Here is a 21,662-nt window from a genome sequence, read left to right as displayed (position 1 = left end):
GGGAATTATTGAGCTAGTGTGTAGCAGGAAGAATTAGTTTTGCTTCAAGGCTAAGTTACGTTAAGGATTTGGGTAGAACTAAAACAAATCATTTCTACTCATAAAATAGGAAACGGGGTTAATCTTAGAAAGAAGAGAATCCCTGTATCATAGAAATATGTTTCATAGCTCTGGCATTCTCCCTCCACCCCAAAGGAGAACCTGTTGAAGCTTTGGCTTCTGGGCCTTAATTATTGGTATCACTGAATGAGGGTGGTCAGGAACTGGGAAAGGTAAGACTACTAGCTTGGAGGACACCGGAAAAGGCACACAGTTATAGGAAAGAGAAAAGGGCAGAGGAAAGATGAGGATTTCACGGGCTAGATTCCATAATATTGGGGGAAGACTGAAATAAAGGGTCCTGGGATATGTTTGGGGCAGCTACCGTGTATGTGATATAGGAAGGAGTTTCGAGGAACTTTGTTGAGAAGCACAGATGGACTTCCCTTTGATGTTTTCAATAGACTTTGGTGTAGATTGACATCGCTTTTCACTTACTGTTTGCTATTGGTCTGCTAATTGGATGGCTTTGTGTGCAACATTGCAGACACAGACCTGGGTGGCTGAGCTGCAAAGACTCAGCTTTCTGCTAGGTCCAGTGTGTAGTGAATTTAAGGGTATCCCCAGTATGGGCTTGTTCAGCCCTACCTGGCACATGAAGAGAGTTTTTAGTGAGTCTAACATTATACTTTGCCTATAAGTACATAACAAGGTCAGAGAGCAAAGGGCAAACAGGGTATCCCTTTGGAATTACACCTCGTTCCTTCCAGGACCCAGAACATAGAAGCCTAACTACTTCTGCTTCAGCCTTCACATTTGAGCTCAGGATCCACTGCCCCCCACATTTACTGATGTGTGTGAGGGGTGGAAAGTAGGATGTATGTACCATTCAGTTTACAGTCCCCCAACTCTAAAGATGGGGGCCTGTCTGATCTCTATGAAATTGGGATCATTCTCTATTGTGCCCAGCACCACCCATCTTGTCTGGACATACAGGTCATCTCCCGATCATTCATCATTGCCCTTGTCCTTGAACAATTATTGACTTTGAGTCAGAGGCACCTGTGCAGGCCTGAAAATGGATGTGCCCTTTCTTTTCTCCGCCTCACCTGTCTAGGGCAGATTTATGTCCTAGGAGAAGTTTCCCTCAGCTTTATTTTTGGTCTTGAACGTTGTGGCCCCGTGTTATTTGCTGAACCATCCTCCCAGATACCAACCCTGTAATTTTCGAATCTCTGCAGAAGCCTCTATCTGTACCTGAGCAGGCTTTCTACTTACAATGCTTCTGTAACACATCCCTCACACAGCTCTGGCATCCAAACCATGTGCCTAGCTTCTGAAAGCTCTGTGTTCAGCAGTTCCTTTTCTTCAACTAGCCTGGAAGCTTGTGGGAGGCAGAGTTTGCTTCTCCTGCCGGAGCACAATGAGTGAACATGTTGGGCTTTGAGGAGGCTTGGGTCTGAAGTCCAGCCTCATGACTGGCTGGCTGTGTGTCTGTAGGCAGACACAGGCCTGGCCTGGGTAGGAAGAGGACTGAGTCAGTTAATACACGCAAAGCCCTTCAAGCAGAGCCTAGGGCACTGTAAACACTAACAATAGCCTCTATTATAGTCATTATCATTTTTTATTCTCTGGATTGCGTTGGAAAGCAAGTGAATGTCAGGTGCTTAGCAGAAAGAGATTCAGTCTCATTGTTGGAGAGGGTGTATTTGGACAAGGTACTCATCTTCCCATATTCTGGTGGGATGTCGTATAGTATGTGCCCTTTGTGTGCCTAGTACCCTTCAATATTACCTTTAGACAGTGGAATTTTTCAATGCTGCTTGGGTATATCAACATATGTATTTATCGAAGTGTGAGTAAGACCCTGAAGAAGTGCAAGGAGGTGAATAATGGTAACCTCAAGGCACTTCCCGCCCATGTGGGGAAACACATTGCACAGGATGCAGCAATGCAATAGATAATTGGGTGCCAGGCAACCAGTCCAGAAAATGTGGGCTTCTGGAGTTCCAAGATCAGAGAGCATGAGCCCAGAATGTGTGAAGTTTGACTGGTTGCCATGAATGTGTGCTTTTCGAATATTTCTATATCTCTAATCTAGTGGCAGATGAACTGAGAATGTCCCCATTCCCCGCAAGGCCATGCTTGAGAGATAATAGAGAGTATTATAAAGTTCCTATCAGAGGTTTATTTTGCAGGGTAGGGAATAAAGGTAGAAGGGAGGCATTGTGACTCTGGACAGTCGAAGAGGTTTTTAGAAAGAGGAGCTTCAAATTTGGAAGGGAGTTAAAGCTGCCTGATGGAGAAAGATTAAGTTTTGAGTAAGGTTGACCACATAGTGTGTGTTGTAATATTCTCTTCCATCTCTCCCTGGACAATTCGGGGAAGCCTTGTAAGTTAATTTGCATTTTGTTGTCATGATATAGTGAGAAGCAGAGGTACCAAAGGGATTCCCCTGGGTTATGAACAGAACCATACTGACTTCTCTTTGAACACACAGGTGTCATCAGGTTCCATAAAGTTTTTCTGCACAAAATTCAACAGATCCAGCCAACCTCTGAGTGCATTCAAGGAAACATCTTTTGACCAGTGTGTCAGTGAAGGAGGCTTCTACCTCTTACTCTATCCTGCCTACACTCTGATGGGCCCAGAGGAGGAATTTCTGCTTTGAAGCTAAGAAAACAGATCAAAGTCTCTCTCTTCTGTAGGTGAACCTGGAAGGGAGCTGGCCACAGTTAATCTGACACAATGCAAAGGAACATATGGAGCCACAAAAACTCCACACACCTTCCTTCTGTTTCTTGAAGATCATGTTTCTCAACTTAGCTATTCACTGGAATCACCTGGGAAAGTCTAAAAATAGACATGCCTCTATCTTATCCCTCCCCCCGACCCTGCCCCCATGATTCTGATCTAATGGGTCTGAAGTGTGGCTTGAACCTCTGGGGAAAACTCATGGACTGTGAAAGCAAAGAGTTCCAACCCTATTTCCTTTCTGATTCAGTTCCAAAGTGTGCTCCTGTAAAACGCTCCAAATGCCTCCAGGCAAATCAGATGCTGGAGACAAGTTTCAGTAGATTTCAGATGCGAACATCCAACTTCTCCTCAAGTTGCCTGCTGCACTCTTAGCAGGGCCACACATACTGGGCAAGTGTTGTCCTTCAAATGTAGTAGTTTTTGCCCATGAAGTTAAATAAAATGACCTGTTTTGCATCCATACCAGGGATGCCACAGAGGTGGTTTTAAGGCAAAGTAATCACACACACCAGCAAAACAAAGCCTTGAGACACCAACATAAAATTCCTCTGTAACAAGTTTCTTCTTTTAAAAGTACTTCTTAGTTCCTAGCAGACTAGAGACATAGGCATAGAAAGTCATTCCGCTCACACCAAAAACAAGAGGAGCAATTTTCTACGGGCAGGCACCTCTGACCTCTGCTTTTCAGCTTTTTTTAATAAACTGGTCTCAGAAATTGGACGACAAAAGCTGCTGGTGGCAATCTCTTAGAGTAAGTGGGTAAAGGTGAAGCTGGGTGGGGGGGCAGGGAATGGCAAGAACAGAAAGCCACTTTGATTAGTTAACTCTCAGGCAATGCAGTTATTCCTCCATCTCGAGATAGAAGGGGTTACCCCCAAGCACAGTGGCCAGAAACCCAGCGGTGTGAGAGGATAGACTCCTGAGCAGGGTGACCTCACACCAAGTTTCCTAACTCAAAACCATCCCTCTGTGGTGTGCCACATAGGCTGATTAATAACAACTTTCTGCAATGAGAAGGTGTGACTTGACTTCCCCTTAAACAGGGGCCATCCCCCAGGCCTGTGTTCGTAAGTCCTTGAGGGTACAGAGAGCAGCTCCAGGCAGCGTGTGGCCAGCCCCACACAGGAGGGGAGATGCGATTCACTGGCTGTCCTTTATAGAGTGGCCATAGACTCGGCATTGTCACTTTTCTCTTTGAAGGGATAAATCAAACACTAAGAACCACAAACACACAAGAAAGACACTGGCCAAGCTTGTAGCTGTGAGTGATTTACGGAGACCCCGCAGGGCTCAGCACTTCCTTTATCCCACTGCCTCCTGGCAAGTGGAGCTGGGGAGGCTTTGAGGCTTGATGGTCGGAGTGAGGGGGCAGAACACAGTAAACCCGCTGCTGGAAAATTCATGGTACTCGTTGAGCATTTTCCTGTTGTCCCACTTGAAACCAGTGAGGCCTCTGTCTTGTATGTTTGTCCCTTTTCCATCCCCTCCCCTGCATCTGTACCGAGAAGAGTCTCCTTAAAAGGCTTTCTCATTCAGAGGGAGCTTATGAAGAACAGGCTTTATTTGTCTCTAAATCTTCAGCTGATATTACTTTTCCCAGAGACTCAGTTGAAATGAAAAAGGATTACTTTATATTTACTTGCGTCTTTCATGAGAGAAACTAATTTTGAGGAAGAAAGTCCCTACAATGTGAAATACTTTCCCTTCTTTCAAACTCTCCACAGGGGCAAAAGGAAAGCTAAAAGGTACACATGCTTTGTCATTTACTTTGTCTGACAGCTTCTTCTTATCATGCTTTGGAGGGTGACCTTCCTACAGCATATTCCTTCGCTCTATTCCTGCTCTCCTGTTATAATAGAATTTTAGAGCCAAGTATGGAGCAGGCTACCTTTGATAATTAATGGCTCTGAGAGTTTGCTGAGTGTGTTATTTAATTAATGGCACTTGTGTCTGGAGTGTGTACAACTCTGTGGTTGAATAAAAGGTGTATTTGCTGAGGGATTATAGACAAATACTCCAGGATCATCACATAGAGAATTTGTCAGGGTTCAGCACATTTAGCAACCTAATGGGGTTATTATATTTTTTTGTTCTCTGCTCTTTAAAAGGTACTGATGTTGATATAACTCTGTTACTTGTGCATTGTATTTGAGTTTAGATTACAATCCTCCCAAACTCCTTAGGCTAATGGATAAAAATCTATTACGTGGAATGGGGCCTTTCATAAAAAAAAAAAAAAAAAAAAAAAAAAAGAAAGAAAAGGAAATAAATCTTTAATGCTGTATTTTGAGAATGAATGTGATGGTTAAATAAGTTATAGTGTGCTTCACCTATCCACAACTGCAAGGAGACTAACTTGAATTATATTCAAGTTCTACATGGGACCAAAAACTGAAAAGTTGAAAACTAGCAAGAAAACACAGAGAACATTTCCATGCAAAGATGTCAGCAGTTCATACAGGGAAATCTCTACGGATCTATCTCTACTGTATTCAGATACAGGGGCACCTGGGCGGCTCAGTGGGTTAAGCATCCAGCTTTGGCTCAGGTCATTATCTTGCGGTTTGTGGATTTAAGCCCCGCATTGGGCTTGGAGCTGACAACTGGGAACCTGGAGTCTGCTTCAGATTCTGTGTCTCCCTCTCTCTCTCTGTCCCTTTCCAGCCTGTGCTCTCTTTCTCTCTCAAAAATAAACATCTATGTGTATACAGACAGAGGCTTCAAATAATAAGGGTCCAGTTTAAAGCTTGTATTGTCACTCTGTGTGCCTAGACAAGTTATATCTGCTCTCTGGAAACACTGTTCCTTCCTTTGTAAAACAGTAGATTTGACTCCCTTCTAGCCCAAAGATGCACAGAGTCTCTGGTTTCTTCAGTAGGAACATGAAAGCTGACTGTCCCACTGATAGAAGAGATAGCTAATTGCTCACTTTTAGGACTTGAGAATTTTTTTTTCTTCAGCAAAGGGATTCCTTGCCAGGCATATAAATGTGCCTGGCAAGAGGATAAGAACACTCACCCAATCTCCAAAGCCCAGTCAGGTGGTCTAGGGAACAAGATTCAAGCCAGGAGCCTGCCTTCTTCCCCACTCCATCCTACCAGAGGCCTCCCCTATCATGGCAGACAGTGGAAACAGAGGCACCTGCACAACAAGTTCAATTGGAGTGAGGAAAGAGGCCCTGAAGGCTGTGCTCAGCAGCTTCTCCCCCTCCCCCCTCCCCAGGGTGGAAAGGGAAAGCCATCTGTCCTGAGCACCTATCAGTCAGCTATTATGATAAGGGGTGTCCGGTCTTATGTATAGAAACCAAATTTAGTCTTCACGTCAGCCCCATGAGATAGGTATCATAACCCTAGTTTTTCAGCTGGGAAAGTGTCACATAGTAAATACAAGATTGGGACCAGATGTGCTTACTTCCAGAGCTCAACCTCTTCACAACTGCAGGGGCCAATATGGTAGCCACTAGCCACATATGGCTAATGGGCATCAAAAAATGTGACTTGAGATGTGCAGAAAATACAAAATATCTCCTAGGTTTCAAAGACTTACTCTAAAAAAGGAATGTAAAATAGCTCAATCATTTTTTTATATTATGAAAATATTACAATGATAATATTTGGATATACTGGGTTAAATATAACATAGTATTAATTTTTTTTTAAGTTTATTGAGAGAGAGAGAGTGCAAGCACATGAGCAGGGGAGGTGCAGGGAGAGAGAGAGAGAGAGAATGAATCTCAAGCAGGCTCTGTGCTATCTGCGTAGATCCCAACATGGGGCTAGAACTCAGGAACTGAGATCATGACCTGAACAGAAATCAAAGGATTAAAGGATTGTAATCTCAACTCATTTCCTATTTCAATATATTCATTCTTGGGTGAGTTTGTGGGTGTTGATAGGTATTTTAAGAGTCATAGTCAACAGAAGTTATATTTTTAACTGCAATATCACAAAAGCTTACCCAGAATGAGGGGAAGGTGTTAGGTTTGACTGAAAATACTTTCCTTTAAAATTTTTGCACTACATTGCATTTCCATCAAGTCTCATTCTTTTAAAGGATTAAAAAAATTAAAATTAACCACACACAAGATCTTCCACCTTAAAAGAAAAAATTGCCTGGAGAGATAACAGATCCATGAGAAGAGAGTAATAAAGCAGGACTTTGATAGGGGTGTCAGAGATAAATGCTGATTTTGCTATGGTAGGCATATTCCTTGTTCCAAGTTGATAACTCTGGAATCTGTGGAGCCACCAGAGAGATTGGATAAGAGAGTGGGGTAGCGATCTAAGAGCAGCCTAGAGCTCAACAGTGCAAAGATTGGCTTCTGTCTGTGAGAAAGCTGCCTCTTTCTATAGCTCTAACTCTAGCTAATCATTTCTAATTAAAAAAATGATTCAAGCAATATCATGGGCTTTCACTTCTTCAAAGCAATACCACACTGTCAGTTTGCAGCTTAAAGTGCCAACAGTTCTAAACTTTTTGTGGGCCTCATTGGAACAAGATGTAGAGCTTTAGCAGAGGGAAAATTGCTAAGAACATCTAATTACATTCAAAGCCATTTTTACCTGTCTTAAAGGAATGGAAATGATCTGCCAGTTTTTATAGACCTTCTTGACCTAAAGATATCTGCTGGCAGAAAGAGAATCCTCAATTGGGTTCTTTTAATGCTTTAATTATTACATGATCTATCATTTTACGCACTGACTCACACACTTTGAAAAATCTCTTAAATACGCATTAAAATTGATTGGCTAATCCTAGACCATGGGGTGGCTCTTTGGAGGGCATGTAATTGTGTGTGGGCATGGAGGTTAGGCACAAGTGACACAGAGTCAACTACTTTATGGTGGGATAAGTAGAGAAATCAATTTGGTCACAGGTACTGTTGACATTGTACTGCTGACTTGCACAGAACTCAGTTACATGCTTGCATGTTCTTGAATCAGTCTTACTGCTTTGGAGTCACCATCATTTCCTCAAGGGTAGGGATATACTTCACCTTCTATGCCTCAGTGTTTGGCTCAAAATGGGATCTCAATAAACAGTTGGTGATTGAGTCCTAGAACCTCAAGGTTAAGAGGGTCCTCTAGGAAGCAGTCTGTGCTCCTATTGAGCCAGGGCTCTTGATGGCAAGTAAGGAAACCCCAGTTCCAATAAGCTTCTGGGGAAAAGTGACATAATTACTGACCTTTTAACTGTGAAGGGTAGGGGCTTCTCCTGCATTATAGTTCTCCAAATGGTGATCAGGATGACTGCCAGTAATCTCAAATATGTATCACCCCTTCAAGGGCTTCTCTATGTAGAGACACCAAAGGGTAGAGAACAACTCTACTAAGCTGAGTGGGGTAACATGCCCAGACTGTGGCCGGTGGATGAGATTGGCAGTTCCAAATTCCAATGTCTGCCGCACCCCATCCTATTTTCTGCTTGAATCTCTCAACAAGCTTTTCAGTGTTTTGAAATCCAAGAGTTAATTTCAGACTCTTGGTGAAAACCCTATCTTGAGAGGAAACCCTAACTGAAAGGTCTTGAATGGAGCCATTGGGAATCCTCATTGATCCCAGGAATGGAACATCTAATACATTATGGTCCAAGGTTGATTAGCTTTGATTCACTCCTGCTCACCAAATGCAATTTTGGCTTTTAGGAAAATACTCAGTCTGTAACTATGGCTGCATAGAGAGACGTGACAGTACTCTTTAGCAGAGTTGTGACAAGTGGATAAAATGACCCCTAGCACAGAAATCGTCAAATTCTGGCTCCTTTCTTGAAGTTAGTGAAGAAGCAAGAGTAAGTGGTGTCTGAAGCCTCAGCTTCATTGTATAATTTTTATTGTTAGTTAGCTAGGGTGTAAGTGGGGGAGGGAAGGATGTTTCTAAACAGAGACCCACCAATTTTATTGTGAAAGTAAGTGTGGGCTCCAGAGTCAGACTGCCTGCACTTGAACCCTGGCTCTCTGTGTATAACCTAAGAGTCCTTGCGCAAGATCCATAGTGGCCATAAGCCTCCATTTCCACATCTGAAAATCAGGACAATGTCCACGGTTGCTGTGGGATTTAACTGAAATAAACCCTGTAAAGTGCTTGGTATAACTTGTCCATAATAAGTGTTCCATGAGTGGTATTGTTAAGAATCATTAATAATAACATGTCTTCTCTCTGGTGATCTCCATTACTTAGTTCCTGAAATCATGATCTTGTTGGCCAGTGTGGCCTCTTAAATTCAGGGAGATGGCCAAGAGGAGGAGAATAGACTCTCTGATGTAGGAGCAGAGTGTCTGTAAGGATTACATGCAACAATTATTCTTTTTTGTTTAAGTCTATTATGGAATAATTGGATATCCAGCCAGCAATTAGACTGTACATTAAAGTCAATCTCTTCCTTCCTTTTATCTTTAAAATTTTTTATCTGATTTATTTTTAGTCTTTCTTAGGGTGAAATATAACATATACAGAAAAATGCAAAAGGTATATATAAATGTGCTATACATACATACATACACACACACACACACGTATATATACACACACAGCTTATAGAATTAATACAAAACAAACACGTCTTGCCACCAGCAATGGCAAGGACTAGAACATTGCCTCCACCCTCCCACAAGCCACCCCCCATTTCCGTTCCCAATAACCACCCCTTTCCTGCCTTCCCCATAAGGTAAACCACTGGACTGATTTTATGGTGATTGCTTCCCTGCTTTCCCTTATAATTTCATCCTCTGAATAACTGTATCTGTAAACACTATAATTTACTTTTGCCGGTTTTTGAACTTTACGTGAATGTGCACACATGTATGTGTTCTTTTGTGTTTCTGTTGCTCCACATTCTTGCAAACACTTGATATCATTCTTGCAAACTTTTGACTATTGTGGGTGTATAGTGATAGTTCATTGTGTTTTAAGTTTACACTTTCCTGATGGCTAAAGTTTATTGGCCATTTTGATACCTTTCCAAAGTGCCTGTTTCAATCTTTTTGTATTTTCTATTGGGATGTTGACTTTTTCTTAATGATTTGTAAAGTTTCTTTTTTCTTCTTAAAAAAAAATCTCCTGGGTGTTGGTCCTTTGTTGGTTACATATGTGGCAAATACCTTCCCCTATTCTGTGTCTTGCCTTTTCTCTCTCTCAATGGTGTCTTCTGATAAACAGAATTTACTTTAAGGTAGTCCAACTTATCAATCTTGTTTTTATGATAATGCTTTTTGTGTCCTATTTAAAAAGTCTCTCTCTATAGCAGGATCATGAAGATAGTCTCCTATATTATCCTCTAAATGCTTTATTGTTTTATACTTCCCATTTTGAAGTATAACCCACCTGGAATTGACTTTTGCAGAAGGTGTGAGGTAGGGTATAGTTTCATTGGTTTTCTAAATGGATATCCACTTTGCCCAGAGTCTTTTATTGGAAAGATTTTCTTTTCCACACAGCTCTGTGACTTCATTTTAAACATAAATCAAGTGTTTATATATGCCTGGATCTGGGCTTTGTATTTTGCTCCATCTGTCTACTTATCCTTGCATTGATACCTTGCTCTTTTACTTTTGTAGCCTTGTAATAAGTTGATATCCTGTAGAGTAAGCCCTTCTATGCATCTAAGTTGTTTTTTAATAGTCTCTGGCTACATTTCCACAAGCATAATTAAGTTGTAAATTTTCGCCACCACCACCACCACTACCATCAAAAATAGCCTATGGTCATTTTGGTCTGAGTTACGTTGAATTTACAGGTCAATTTGAATTGAGTCTTTATGAAATTGAGTCATTCATCTCTCCATTTATTTAATTATTTTTTTAAATGCCTCTTACTAATACTTTCTATTTTTTTGTCTAGAAGCTTCCATATCTTTATTCCTAGGCATTTGATTTCTGATATTAATACAAGTATCCCCTGCTTTTTGAAAATTCTCTTTCCACCACTTCACGTTGACAAAAGACCTACATTAGTACCTGTTTTTGCTAAAAGAAATATGAATTGGATTTTTGCTTTTATGAAAAAGGAAAAAAAGCAAAAATTGTGTTCAGCATGTGTTTTGCAATGAATACCCCAAGCAGGGAGAGCAGCCCACCAAGCTCCTTCTCAGGGAACTACACTCAGCATCTCAGCATCAAGCCACCATGGCCTTGACCTGTGTCTGTGAGCATCTGTGCTTTATCTCCATTTATTTTGTGCATCCATTAGCAAAATGTGTCCTGAAGTCATGTGTCTAAAAAAGCCTAAGAGAGTTTATTTTTGGGTCTGGGAATGCTCACAAAATTTTCCATATAATAAGTTAATGGTAATTGCTTCTTTGCTTTACACCATTTCAGCTTACAAAAGGTTTCAAAGGAACACTCTACTTAGAGATAGTGGGGAAACCTGTATAAGCTAACTTCAAATTTTTTTTCATTTTCTAACTGTGTGGCTGTTATGGACTGAATGTTTGTGTCCCTCCAAAATTCATACATTGAAGCCCTAAACTTCAATGTGATAGTAATAGGCAGTAGGGCCTTTGGAAGGTAATCAGGTTTAGGTGAGGTCATGGGGATTGAGGGCCCCTATGACCTTATAAGAAGAGTAAGAGACTAAAACTTGTTCTCTCTCCTCCATGTGAGAACATAGTGAGAAGACAGCCATCAACAAGACAGGAAGAGGGTTCTTACCAGAACTCATCAGTGCTGGCACCCTGATCACACAGCTGCCAGAACTTGTGAGACATAAATTTCTCTTGGTTATGCCACCCAGTCTGTGGTATTTTAGTAGCTCATGCTAAGACAGTGGCTAACTTTAGTGTCTGACTTCTGATTTCAGCTCAGGTCATGACGTCATGGTTTGTGAGTTTGAGCCCCACTGTGGGCTCCACACTGACAATCTGTGGAGTCTTCTTGGGATTCTCTTTCTCTAACCCTCCCCTGTGTGCTCTCTCTCTCAAAATAAATAAAAAAAAACTTAAAAGTTTAGAGGGAAGGGCCAACATGGCAGAGAAGTAGGGACAAACCATATGTCCCATGTCTCTCAAACAAGCCAAAGGACTTTGAACACCAGGGCCTGGGAGGAAAAGAGACTGAATCTACTAGGAAGAAAATGGGAAAGCTAGAAAAAAGATAGAGCACTAATATAGCAGTGCTCACAGGTGCAGAGCACACAACAAGCTTTTAAAACACATAAGGGACAGAAAAATAGACATAATTATGAAATGAAAGAATTATCCTCAAAAAAATTCCAGGAAGTAGCGACACCTAACTAACTGATCAAAACCGATTTAAACAATATAACAGAACAAGAATTTAGAATAATAGTCACAAAATTAATCGCTGGGCTTGAAAAAAGCATAGAGGACAGCAGAGAATCTATTGCTACAGAGATCAAGGGACTAAAAAATAGTCATGATGAATTTAAAAAATGCTATAAATGAGGTGCAAAATAAAATGGAAGTGGCCACAGCATGGATTGAAGATGCAGAGGAGAGAATAGGTGAATTAGAAAATAAAATTATGGAAAAAGAGAAAGCTGAGAAAAAGAGAGATAAAAATATCCAGGAGTTTGAGGGGAGAATTAGAGATCTAAGTGGTGCAATCAAATGGAACAATATCCATATCATAGGAATTCCAGAAGAGGAAGAGAGAGAGAGAAAGGGGCTGAAGGTGCACTTGAACAAATCATAGCTGAGAACTTCCCTGATCTGGGGAAGGAAACAGGCATTGAAACCCAAGAGGCACAGAGAACTCCTTTCAGACATAACTTGAATCGATCTTCAGCACGACATATCATAGTGAAACTGGCAAAATACAAGGATAAAGAGAGAATTCTGAAAGTAGCTAGGGATAAGTGGGCCCTAACATACAAAGGTAGACACATAAAGGTAATAGCAGACCTATCTATTGAAACTTGGCAGGCCAGAAAGGAATGGCAGTAAATCTTCAATGTGATGAACAAAAAAAATATGCAGCCAAGAATCCTCTACCCAACAAGTCTATCTTTCAGAATAGAAGGATAGATAAAGGTTTTCCCAAATATAAACTGAAGGAATTCATCACCACTAAACCAGCCCTAAAAGAGATCCTAAGGGGGATTCTGTGAGTGAAATGTTGCAAAGACCACAAAATACAAGAGACATCACTACAAGCATGAAACCTACAGACATCACAATGACTCTAAACCCATATCTTTCAATAATGACACTGAATGTTAATGGACTAAATGCTCCAACCAAAAGACATAGGGTATCAGAATGGATAAAAAAAAAAAAAAAAAAAAAAAAAAAAAAAACCAAGACCCATCTATTTGCTGTCTACAAGAGACTCATTTTATCATTTTAGACCTGAGGACACCTTCAGATTGAAAGTGAGGGGATGGAGAACTATCTATCATGCTACTGGAAGTCAAAAGAAAGCTGGAGTAGCCATACTTATATCGGACAAACTAGACTTTAAATTAAAGGATGTAACAAGAGATGAAGAAGGGCATTATATAATAATTACAGGGTCTATCCATCAGGAAGAGCTAACAATTATAAATGTCTATGCATCGAATTCGGTAGCCACCAAGTATATAAAACAATCACAAATATAAGCAACAGTATTGATAAGAATGTGGTGATTGCAGGAGACTTTAATACTCCACTTATAGCAATGGATAGAACATCTAGACAGAGAATAAAGAAACAAGGGCCCTGAATGATAAATTGGATCAGATGAACTTGACAAATAAATTTAGAACTCTGCATCCCAAAGCAACAGAATATACTTTCTTCTTGAGTGCACATGGAACATTCTCCAAGATAGATCACATACTGGGTCACAAAACAGCCCTTCATAAGTATACAAGAATTGAGATTGTACCATGCACACTTTCAGACCACAATGCTATGTAACTTGAAATCAACTACAGGAAAAAGTCTGGAAAACCTCCAAAAGCATGGAGGTTAAAGAACATCCTACTAAAGAATGAGTGGGTCAACCAGGCAATTAGAGAAGAAATGTAAAAATATACGGAAACAAATGAAAATGAAAATACAACAATCCAAACGCTTTGGGATGCAGCAAAGGCAGTCCTGAGAGGAAAATACATTGCAATCCAGGCCTATCTCAAGAAACAAGAAAAATCCCAAATACAAAATCTAACAGCATACCTAAAGGAAATAGAAGCAGAACAGCAAAGACACCCCAAACCCAGCAGAAGAAAAGAATAATAAAGATCAGAGTGGAAATAAACAATATAGAATCTAAAAAAACATTAGAGCAGATCAATGAAACTAAGAGTTGGTTTTTTGAAAAAATAAACAAAATTGATAAACCTCTAGCCAGGCTTCTCAAAAAGTAAAGGGAGATGACCCAAATAGATAAAATCATGAATGAAAATGGAATTATTACAACCAATCTCTCAGAAATACAAGCAATTATCAGGGAATACTATGAAAAATTATATGCCAATAAACTGGACAACCTGGAAGAAATGGACAAATTCCTAAGCACCCACACACTTCCAAAACTCAAACAGGAAGAAATACAAAATTTGAGCAGACCCATAACCAGCAAAGAAATTGAATCAGTTATCAAAAATCTCCCAACAAATAAGAGTCCAGGACCAGATGGCTTCCCTGGGGAATTCTACCAGACACTTAAAGTAGAGATAATACCTATCCTTCTCAAGCTATTACAAAAAATAGAAAGGGAAGGAAAACTTCTGAACTCATTCTATGAAGCCAGCATTACTCTGATTCCCAAACCAGACAAAGACCCAGAAAAAAAGAGAACTACAGGCCAATATCCCTGATGAATATGGACGTAAAAATTCTCAACAAGATACTAGCAAATCAGATTCAACAGCATATAAAAAGAATTATTCACCATGATCAAATGGGATTCATTCCTGGGCTGCAGGGCTGGTTCAATATTCACAAATCAATCAATGTGATACATCACATTAATAAAGGAAAAGATAAGAACCATATGATCCTGTCAGTCAATTGATGCAGAAAAAGCATTTGACAAAATTCAACATCCTTTCTTAATAAAAACCCTTGAGAGAGTCGGGATAGAAGGAACATACTTAAACATCATAAGAGCCATTTATGAAAAGCCCACAGCTAATATCATCCTTAATGGGGAAAAACCAAGAACTTCCCCCCTGAGATCAGGAATACGACAGGGATATCCACTCTCACCACTGTTATTTAACATAGTGTTGGAAGTTCTAGCATCAGACAACAAAAGGAAATCAAAGGCATCACAATTGGCAAAGATGAAGTCAAGCTTTAACTTTTTGGAGATGACATGATACTATACATGGAAAACCCGATAGACTCCACCAAAAGTCTGCTAGAACTGATGCACTAATTCAGCAAAGTCTCAGGATACAAAATCAATGTACAGAAATCAGTTGCATTCTTATACACTAACAATGAAGGAACAGAAAGACAAAGAAACTGATCCCATTCACAATTGCACCAAGAATCATAAAATACCTAGGAATAAACCTAACCAAAGATGTAAAAGATCTGTATACTGAAAACTATAGAAAGCTTATGAAGGAAATTGAAGAAGATACAAAGAAATGGAAAAACATTCCATGTTCATGGATTGGAAGAATATCAATGCAATACCAGTCAAAATTGCACCAGCATTCTTCTCAAAGCTAGAACAAGCAATCCTAAAATTTGTATGGAACCACAAAAGACCCCAAATAGCCAAAGTAATATTGAAGAAGAAAACCAAAGTGGGAGGCATCACAATCCCAGACTTTAGCCTCTACTACAAAGCTGTAATCAGCATGGTATTAGCACAAAAGCAGACACATAGACTAATGGAATAGAATAGAAACTCCAGAATTGGACCCACAAAAGTATGGCCAACTAATCTTTGACAAAGCAGGAAAGAATATACAATGGAAAAAAGACAGTCTCTTTAACAAATGGTGCTGGGAGAACTGGACAGCAACATGCAGAAGAATGAAACTAGACCACTTTCTTACACTATTCACAAAAATAAACTCAAAATGGATGAAGGACCTGAATGTGAGACAGGAAACCATCAAAACCCCAGAGGAGAAAACAGGAAAAAACCTCTCTGACCTCAGCCGCAGCAATTTCTTACTTGACACATCTCCAAAGGCAAGGGAATTAAAAGCAAAAATGAACTATTGAGACCTAATCAAGATTAAAAGCTTCTGCACTGCAAAGGAAACAATCAACAAAACTAAAAGGCAACCGATGGAAGGGGAAAAGATATGTGCAAATGACATATTGGACAAAGGGCTGGTATCCAAAATCTATAAAGAACTCACCAAACTCCACACCCAAAAAACAAATAATCCAGTGAAGAAATGGGCAGAAGACATGAATAGACACTTCTCTAAAGAATACATCCAGATGGCCAACAGGCACATGAAAGGATGCTCAACGTCACTCCTTATCAGGGAAATACAAATCAACACCACACTCAGATAACACCTCATGGCCGTCAGAGTGGCTAAAATGAACAAATCAGGAGACTATAGATGCTGGCAAGGATGTGGAGAAACGGGAACCCTCTTGCACTGCTGGTGAGAATGCACACTGGTGCAGCTGCTCTGGAAAACAGTGTGGAGGTTCCTCAAAAAATTAAAAATAGATCTACCCTATGACCCAGCAATAGCACTGCTAGGAATTTACCCAAGAGATACAGGAGTGCTGATGCATAGGGGCACTTGTACCCCAATGTTTATAGCAGCACTTTCAACAATAGCCAAATTGTGGAAAGAGCCTAAATGTTCATCAAATGACAAATGGATAAAGAAAGTTGTGGTTTATATATACAATGGGATACTACTTGGCAATGAGAAAGAATGAAATCTGGCCTTTTGTAGCAACATGGATGGAACTGGTGAGTGTTATGCTAAGTGAAATAAGTCAGGCAGAGGGGTGCCTGGGTGGCTCAGCCGGTTAAGGGTCTGACTTCGGCTCAGGTCATGATCTCACAGTTTGTGAGTTCAAGCCCCACATCGGGCTCTGTGCTGACAGCTCAGTGCCTGGAGTCTGCTTGGGATTCTGTGTCTCCCTCTCTCTCTGCCTTTCCCCTACTTGTGCTCTCTCTCTCTCTCTCTCAAAAATAAACAAAATGTGAAAAAAAGAAAAAAAAAGAAATAAGTCAGGTAGAGAAAGACAGATACCATATTGTTTTCACTCATATCTGTATCCTGAGAAACTCAACAGAAGACCGGGGGGAGGAGAAGGGGGGAAAAATTACAGAGAGGGAAGGAGGCAAACCATAAGAGACTCTTAAATATTAAGAATAAACTGAGGGTGGATGGGGGGTTGGGGGGAGGGGAAAGTGAGTGATGGGCATTGAGGAGGGCACCTGTTGGGATGAGCATGGGTGTTGTATGGAAACCAATTTGACAATAAATTTCATATTAAAAATAAAAAAGCTTAGATATATTGATCTTATATTAAGAGGTCTTGTTAAGGTTAATCACTAATTATAGTTGTTTCTCAGTAGATTCATTTCTGTTTTCTGCATGTATCAAACTATCTACAAATAATGACAGTTTTATTCCTTCCTTTATAATCCTTCTATCTTTTGTTTATTGTTCTTGCCTTACTGTACTACCTAGGACCTTGAGTACATTGTGAAAAAAACAGGGCTCATAGTGAATATTCTCATTTACAATCTCAGATAAATAGTTTACAGTGTTTCATCCTGAAGTACACATTCCCTCTAGTTCTAGTGTCCTGGAACTTGTGTATTTATTATGGTGGATGTTGAATGTGATTAATATATTTTTCTGCATCTGCTGAGATCATCCTTTCACCTAGCTTTTATTAGTCTGGTGAAAGACAGTGCTTGAAAGTCTAATGTAAAAGCACACTGCATTGGTCATAATGTATTATCCTTTTCATAGATTGTGAATTCTCTCTCTCTCTCTCTCTCTCTCTCTCTCTCTCTCTCTCTCTCTCTCACACACACACATACACACACACCATCTGTCTACCTTTCTGATATATTTTAGGACTTTGGTATGTGTGTTTCCATGTGCCATTAGTCTGGAGATTTCCTTTATGTTATGTTCTTGTCATGTTCATGTGCAAGGCAATTCCTACAACAAATTGAGAGGCACAAGAATTTCCTTCTCTTTCATTTTATTTTCTGTCAGAATTTTTCCAACAGTCATACAGATGATAATAATCTTATTCAGATTCTTGTTTCTTAATTGCATAGTAGAATTCAGCAGTAAAGCTATCTGGGTCTAATGCTGTCATTGTGAGAAGGGTTCTAATTTAGGTTGGACTTTGGTTTAAAAATTTTTTTTTAGTATTTCTTTATTTTTGAGAGACAGAGGGAGACACAGAATCCAAAGCAGGCTCCAGGCTCTGAGCTGTCAGCACAGAGCCTGACATGGGGCTCGAACTCACGAACCGTGAGTGAGATCATGACCTGAACTGAAGTTCACGCTCAACTAACTTTTTGACTTTGTGTCAGTTTGGGTAAAATGTATTTTTTCTAGAAATTTACAAATTGAACCCCAATTTTCAAATTTATTGGCCTAAAATTATTCGTTATATGCTCTTTTCCTTTTTAATGACTGCAATATTCAGATGTTTAACATATTACTTTCAGCTTTTATTTCCTTCCATTAAATGCATAGCAGTCATAATTTAAAGTAAGTTACTTTATAAACACGTTTAGTTGCATCTACCATTTTTAGTTTTCTTCATTTAGTTCAAATTGTTTCTAACTTCCATTGATTTCTTTTTCTTTAGAATTCCTTTTGGATGAGTCAGCCAGTGACAAATTCTCTCAGCCTTGTCAGAAAGTGTGTTTATTTCACTTTTATTCTAAAAGAACGTGTTAACTGGCTATAGAAATCTAGGTTGATGCTTATTTTCTTTCAGCTCTTTATTTTTTATTATTATTATTTTTTTTAATGTTTATTTGTTTTTGGGACAGAGAGAGACAGAGCATGAACGGGGGAGGGGCAGAGAGAGAGGGAGACACAGAATCAGAAACAGGCTCCAGGCTCTGAGCCATCAGCCCAGAGCCTGACGCGGGGCTCAAACTCACAGACCGCGAGATCGTGACCTGGCTGAAGTCGGACGCTTAACCGACTGCGCCACCCAGGCGCCCCTCTTTCAGCTCTTTAAAGATGTGATTCCATGGTCTTGTCATTTTCTTTTTTGTTCTTGTTGCCTTTGGTCTCTTCCTTTACTCCTTTGAATGTAAGGTTTTCCTACCCTACCCCCACTATTAAACCTGACAACTCACTCTTTGTCCTTCTGCAGTTTTATCATGATAAGCTTAGGTGGGGATGCCAAACCCCCTGCTCGGGGTATGGTGTGTTCTTGAATTTTGGATTGGTGGCTTTTGCCAGTTTTGAAAAATTCACAGCTATTATCTCTTTAATTATAGCTTCCACTGGAAGTTTTGGAATGGTGAATACATATCTATGAGGCCTTCTCATCATATTTTATGTCTTCTGACCTTTCTTATCCTTTTTCCCACTCTTCCTTCATCTCTTACTGGTTCATGCTGAATATTTTCATATGGCTCATCTTTAAGAATTTAGTAACTTTCCTCTTCCTGCTAAATTCATTCCTGGGGTTATTGTATTTTTGTGTTCTAGAATTTCTATTTGGTTCTTTTTCACATCATCTCATTTTCTTATAGATCCCAGCTCTCAGGAAAGGTTTTTAAAAATCTTTCCTTTCTAGAAACAAGTTAAACATAGTTATTTTAATGACTACTTCTGATCATTCCGATTTTAGGTATCCTACGATTCTAATCCTATTTGTATTGACTCGTCTCCAAATATGCTATGGGGTATGTGTGTGCACATTCATGTGTTGGGCATTTGAAGAAAATAATTTGTAGACATGATTTAAAATCTTGGATGATATTATTTTCTTCCAGGGATTTTTTTTTCTTTGCTTCTGCCAGGAACCTAATAAGACTAGCAAGTTGGGATTTCACATTTCTAAGACTGAAACTTTCTTGATTGCCCAGATGATTTGAAATTGTGCTGCCGCTGGTAGCAGGCCTGGCTTACATCTGGGTCACTCTTTTTTTTTTTAATTATTTATTAAAACAAATTTTTTTAAATGTTTATTATTTGAGAAAGAGACAGAGAGCAAGCAGGAGAGGGGCAGAGAGAGAGGGAGACACAGAATTGGAAGCAGGCTCCAGGCCCTGAGCTTCCAGCACAGAGTCCAAAATGGGGCTCGAACCCAAAGACCATGAGATCATGACCTGGGCCAAAGTTAGCCACCTAAACGACTGAGCCACCCAGGCGCCCCTGGGTCACTCTTTTTTGAACGGTATCACCTTCTCAGATTTTTGCATGCCCACCCAGGTATGGAGATTTAGAAAGTGCTCTACTATTGGAAACCTAGGTTTTATTGTTTTAGCCCCATCTGCCTCTCCAAGACACAAATACCCTCAGCAGAAAAGCAGCCCCAAATGCTAGGCTCCTCTCTGGATTTCTAGCTGCTCTTGGATCTTGACCTTATTATATTCCCTTGCTGCTTTGTTACCTTTTAGCAGATGTTTGTGTATATTCTATACAATTTTTTCCTAGTTGAACACTGTGGGATATTTAATTCAAATTATTTTGTATGGTAGGAATAAAAGCAGAAGTCATACCTTTTCTTTTCTCTTTTGGTGGTCTGAAAATATCCTGCCCTACAGGTTGTATTCTTTAATTACTGTTTAAACTAATTTATCATTACCTGAACATTTCCATAATTTATCATCTTTAAAGTATAATTGAAATCACAGGGAAAATAATGAATCTACATATTGGCACAAGTAATGGATACTCATAGTCTCCACTGCTCACCATTTGTGATAAATTGGAGGTAGCGGAACATACTGAAATGTCTCTTGTATCATCAGAGAAGTATTAAATCTAGAATGAGCACAATTTAGAGCTGTTTTTGCTAGTGTATTTCCTAGACATTACTTTGCATTATTCTAAGAAAAACCTTAGGATATAATTAAGGTGCTTTCCACAATAGTAATTCGGATACAGGAAAAGTGAGGCACAATAGAATGATGTGTCCAAGGCCACAGAGTAAGTTTAGTGACTATGTTCCTAGGGAGTGAGCTTAAATTATTTAAGACATTTCTATTGACAGTAAAAAACAAAATGGCAGACAATCCATACATTATTCTTAGGAAACTGAAAGTTGTCTTTTTATACTTTGATTTGGTGGTGAACATGTCTAGTGCATAGAACAAGTGACTAAATATATATATATATATATATATATATATATATATATATATATATATATATAATTTTTTTGTAGGGGGGCTGAGACATAATTTTCACCTTACCAGTCTTTTCTTTTCAAAGCACATTTTAGAAAGTTCTGTGTAAAGCTCCAGACAAGCATTTTCTTTAGAGGGGAACGCATTATCTGCCACCTGACTTTCTCTTGATTCCAAATTATTTATGGGAGGCTCTAGTAGGGGAAACAAGATTTGCCTAGTGACAGGGCTGCAAAATGGTAATAGGTCAGTGCATTGGGGTCTGGGAAGGGCATGGCATGGATGGCAGGTATCTATCCCCTAAATGATCTGGCCCCGAGAAAGTGTAGGAGAGCTCCCAATATGGCTTCCATAGCACTGTCTTTCCTTATTTACCATTAAATGAGGGAAGAGGAAAAAGAAGGGGCACATTACAGAGAATTGGGCTGAGGGTCTAATTTTACCAACACTATTGAGACAAGTGGGCCTAATGGGATATTTTAATTCTGTAAATGTTGTTTCCTTAGCTCCTCTCCTTTCTTCCCTCCATTGTTTTTGGATTTTACTTTAATAAAGAAGATATAGTCTCCATTGCTCATCACTTAGGATAAGTTAGAAGGAATAAACCATACTAGGGCACCTGGGTGGCTCAGTCAGTTAA

General features: G+C 39.7%; 1 protein-coding gene across 11 annotated transcripts in view; it reads right to left on the bottom strand.

The window, feature by feature from the left end:
• FHIT (fragile histidine triad diadenosine triphosphatase) overlaps nucleotides 1-21,662 on the bottom strand; it is a 1,412,849-nt gene that overhangs the window by 794 nt on the left and 1,390,393 nt on the right. The window lies entirely within an intron of this gene.

This window comes from Puma concolor, chromosome A2, assembly GCF_028749965.1.
Source record: "Puma concolor isolate L17-30 chromosome A2, mPumCon1.1.hap2, whole genome shotgun sequence".
NCBI classification, from domain to species: domain Eukaryota; kingdom Metazoa; phylum Chordata; class Mammalia; order Carnivora; family Felidae; genus Puma; species Puma concolor.
The sequence above is the reverse complement of the archived record's forward strand: the minus strand, read 5'-3'. Positions and strand labels throughout refer to the sequence as shown.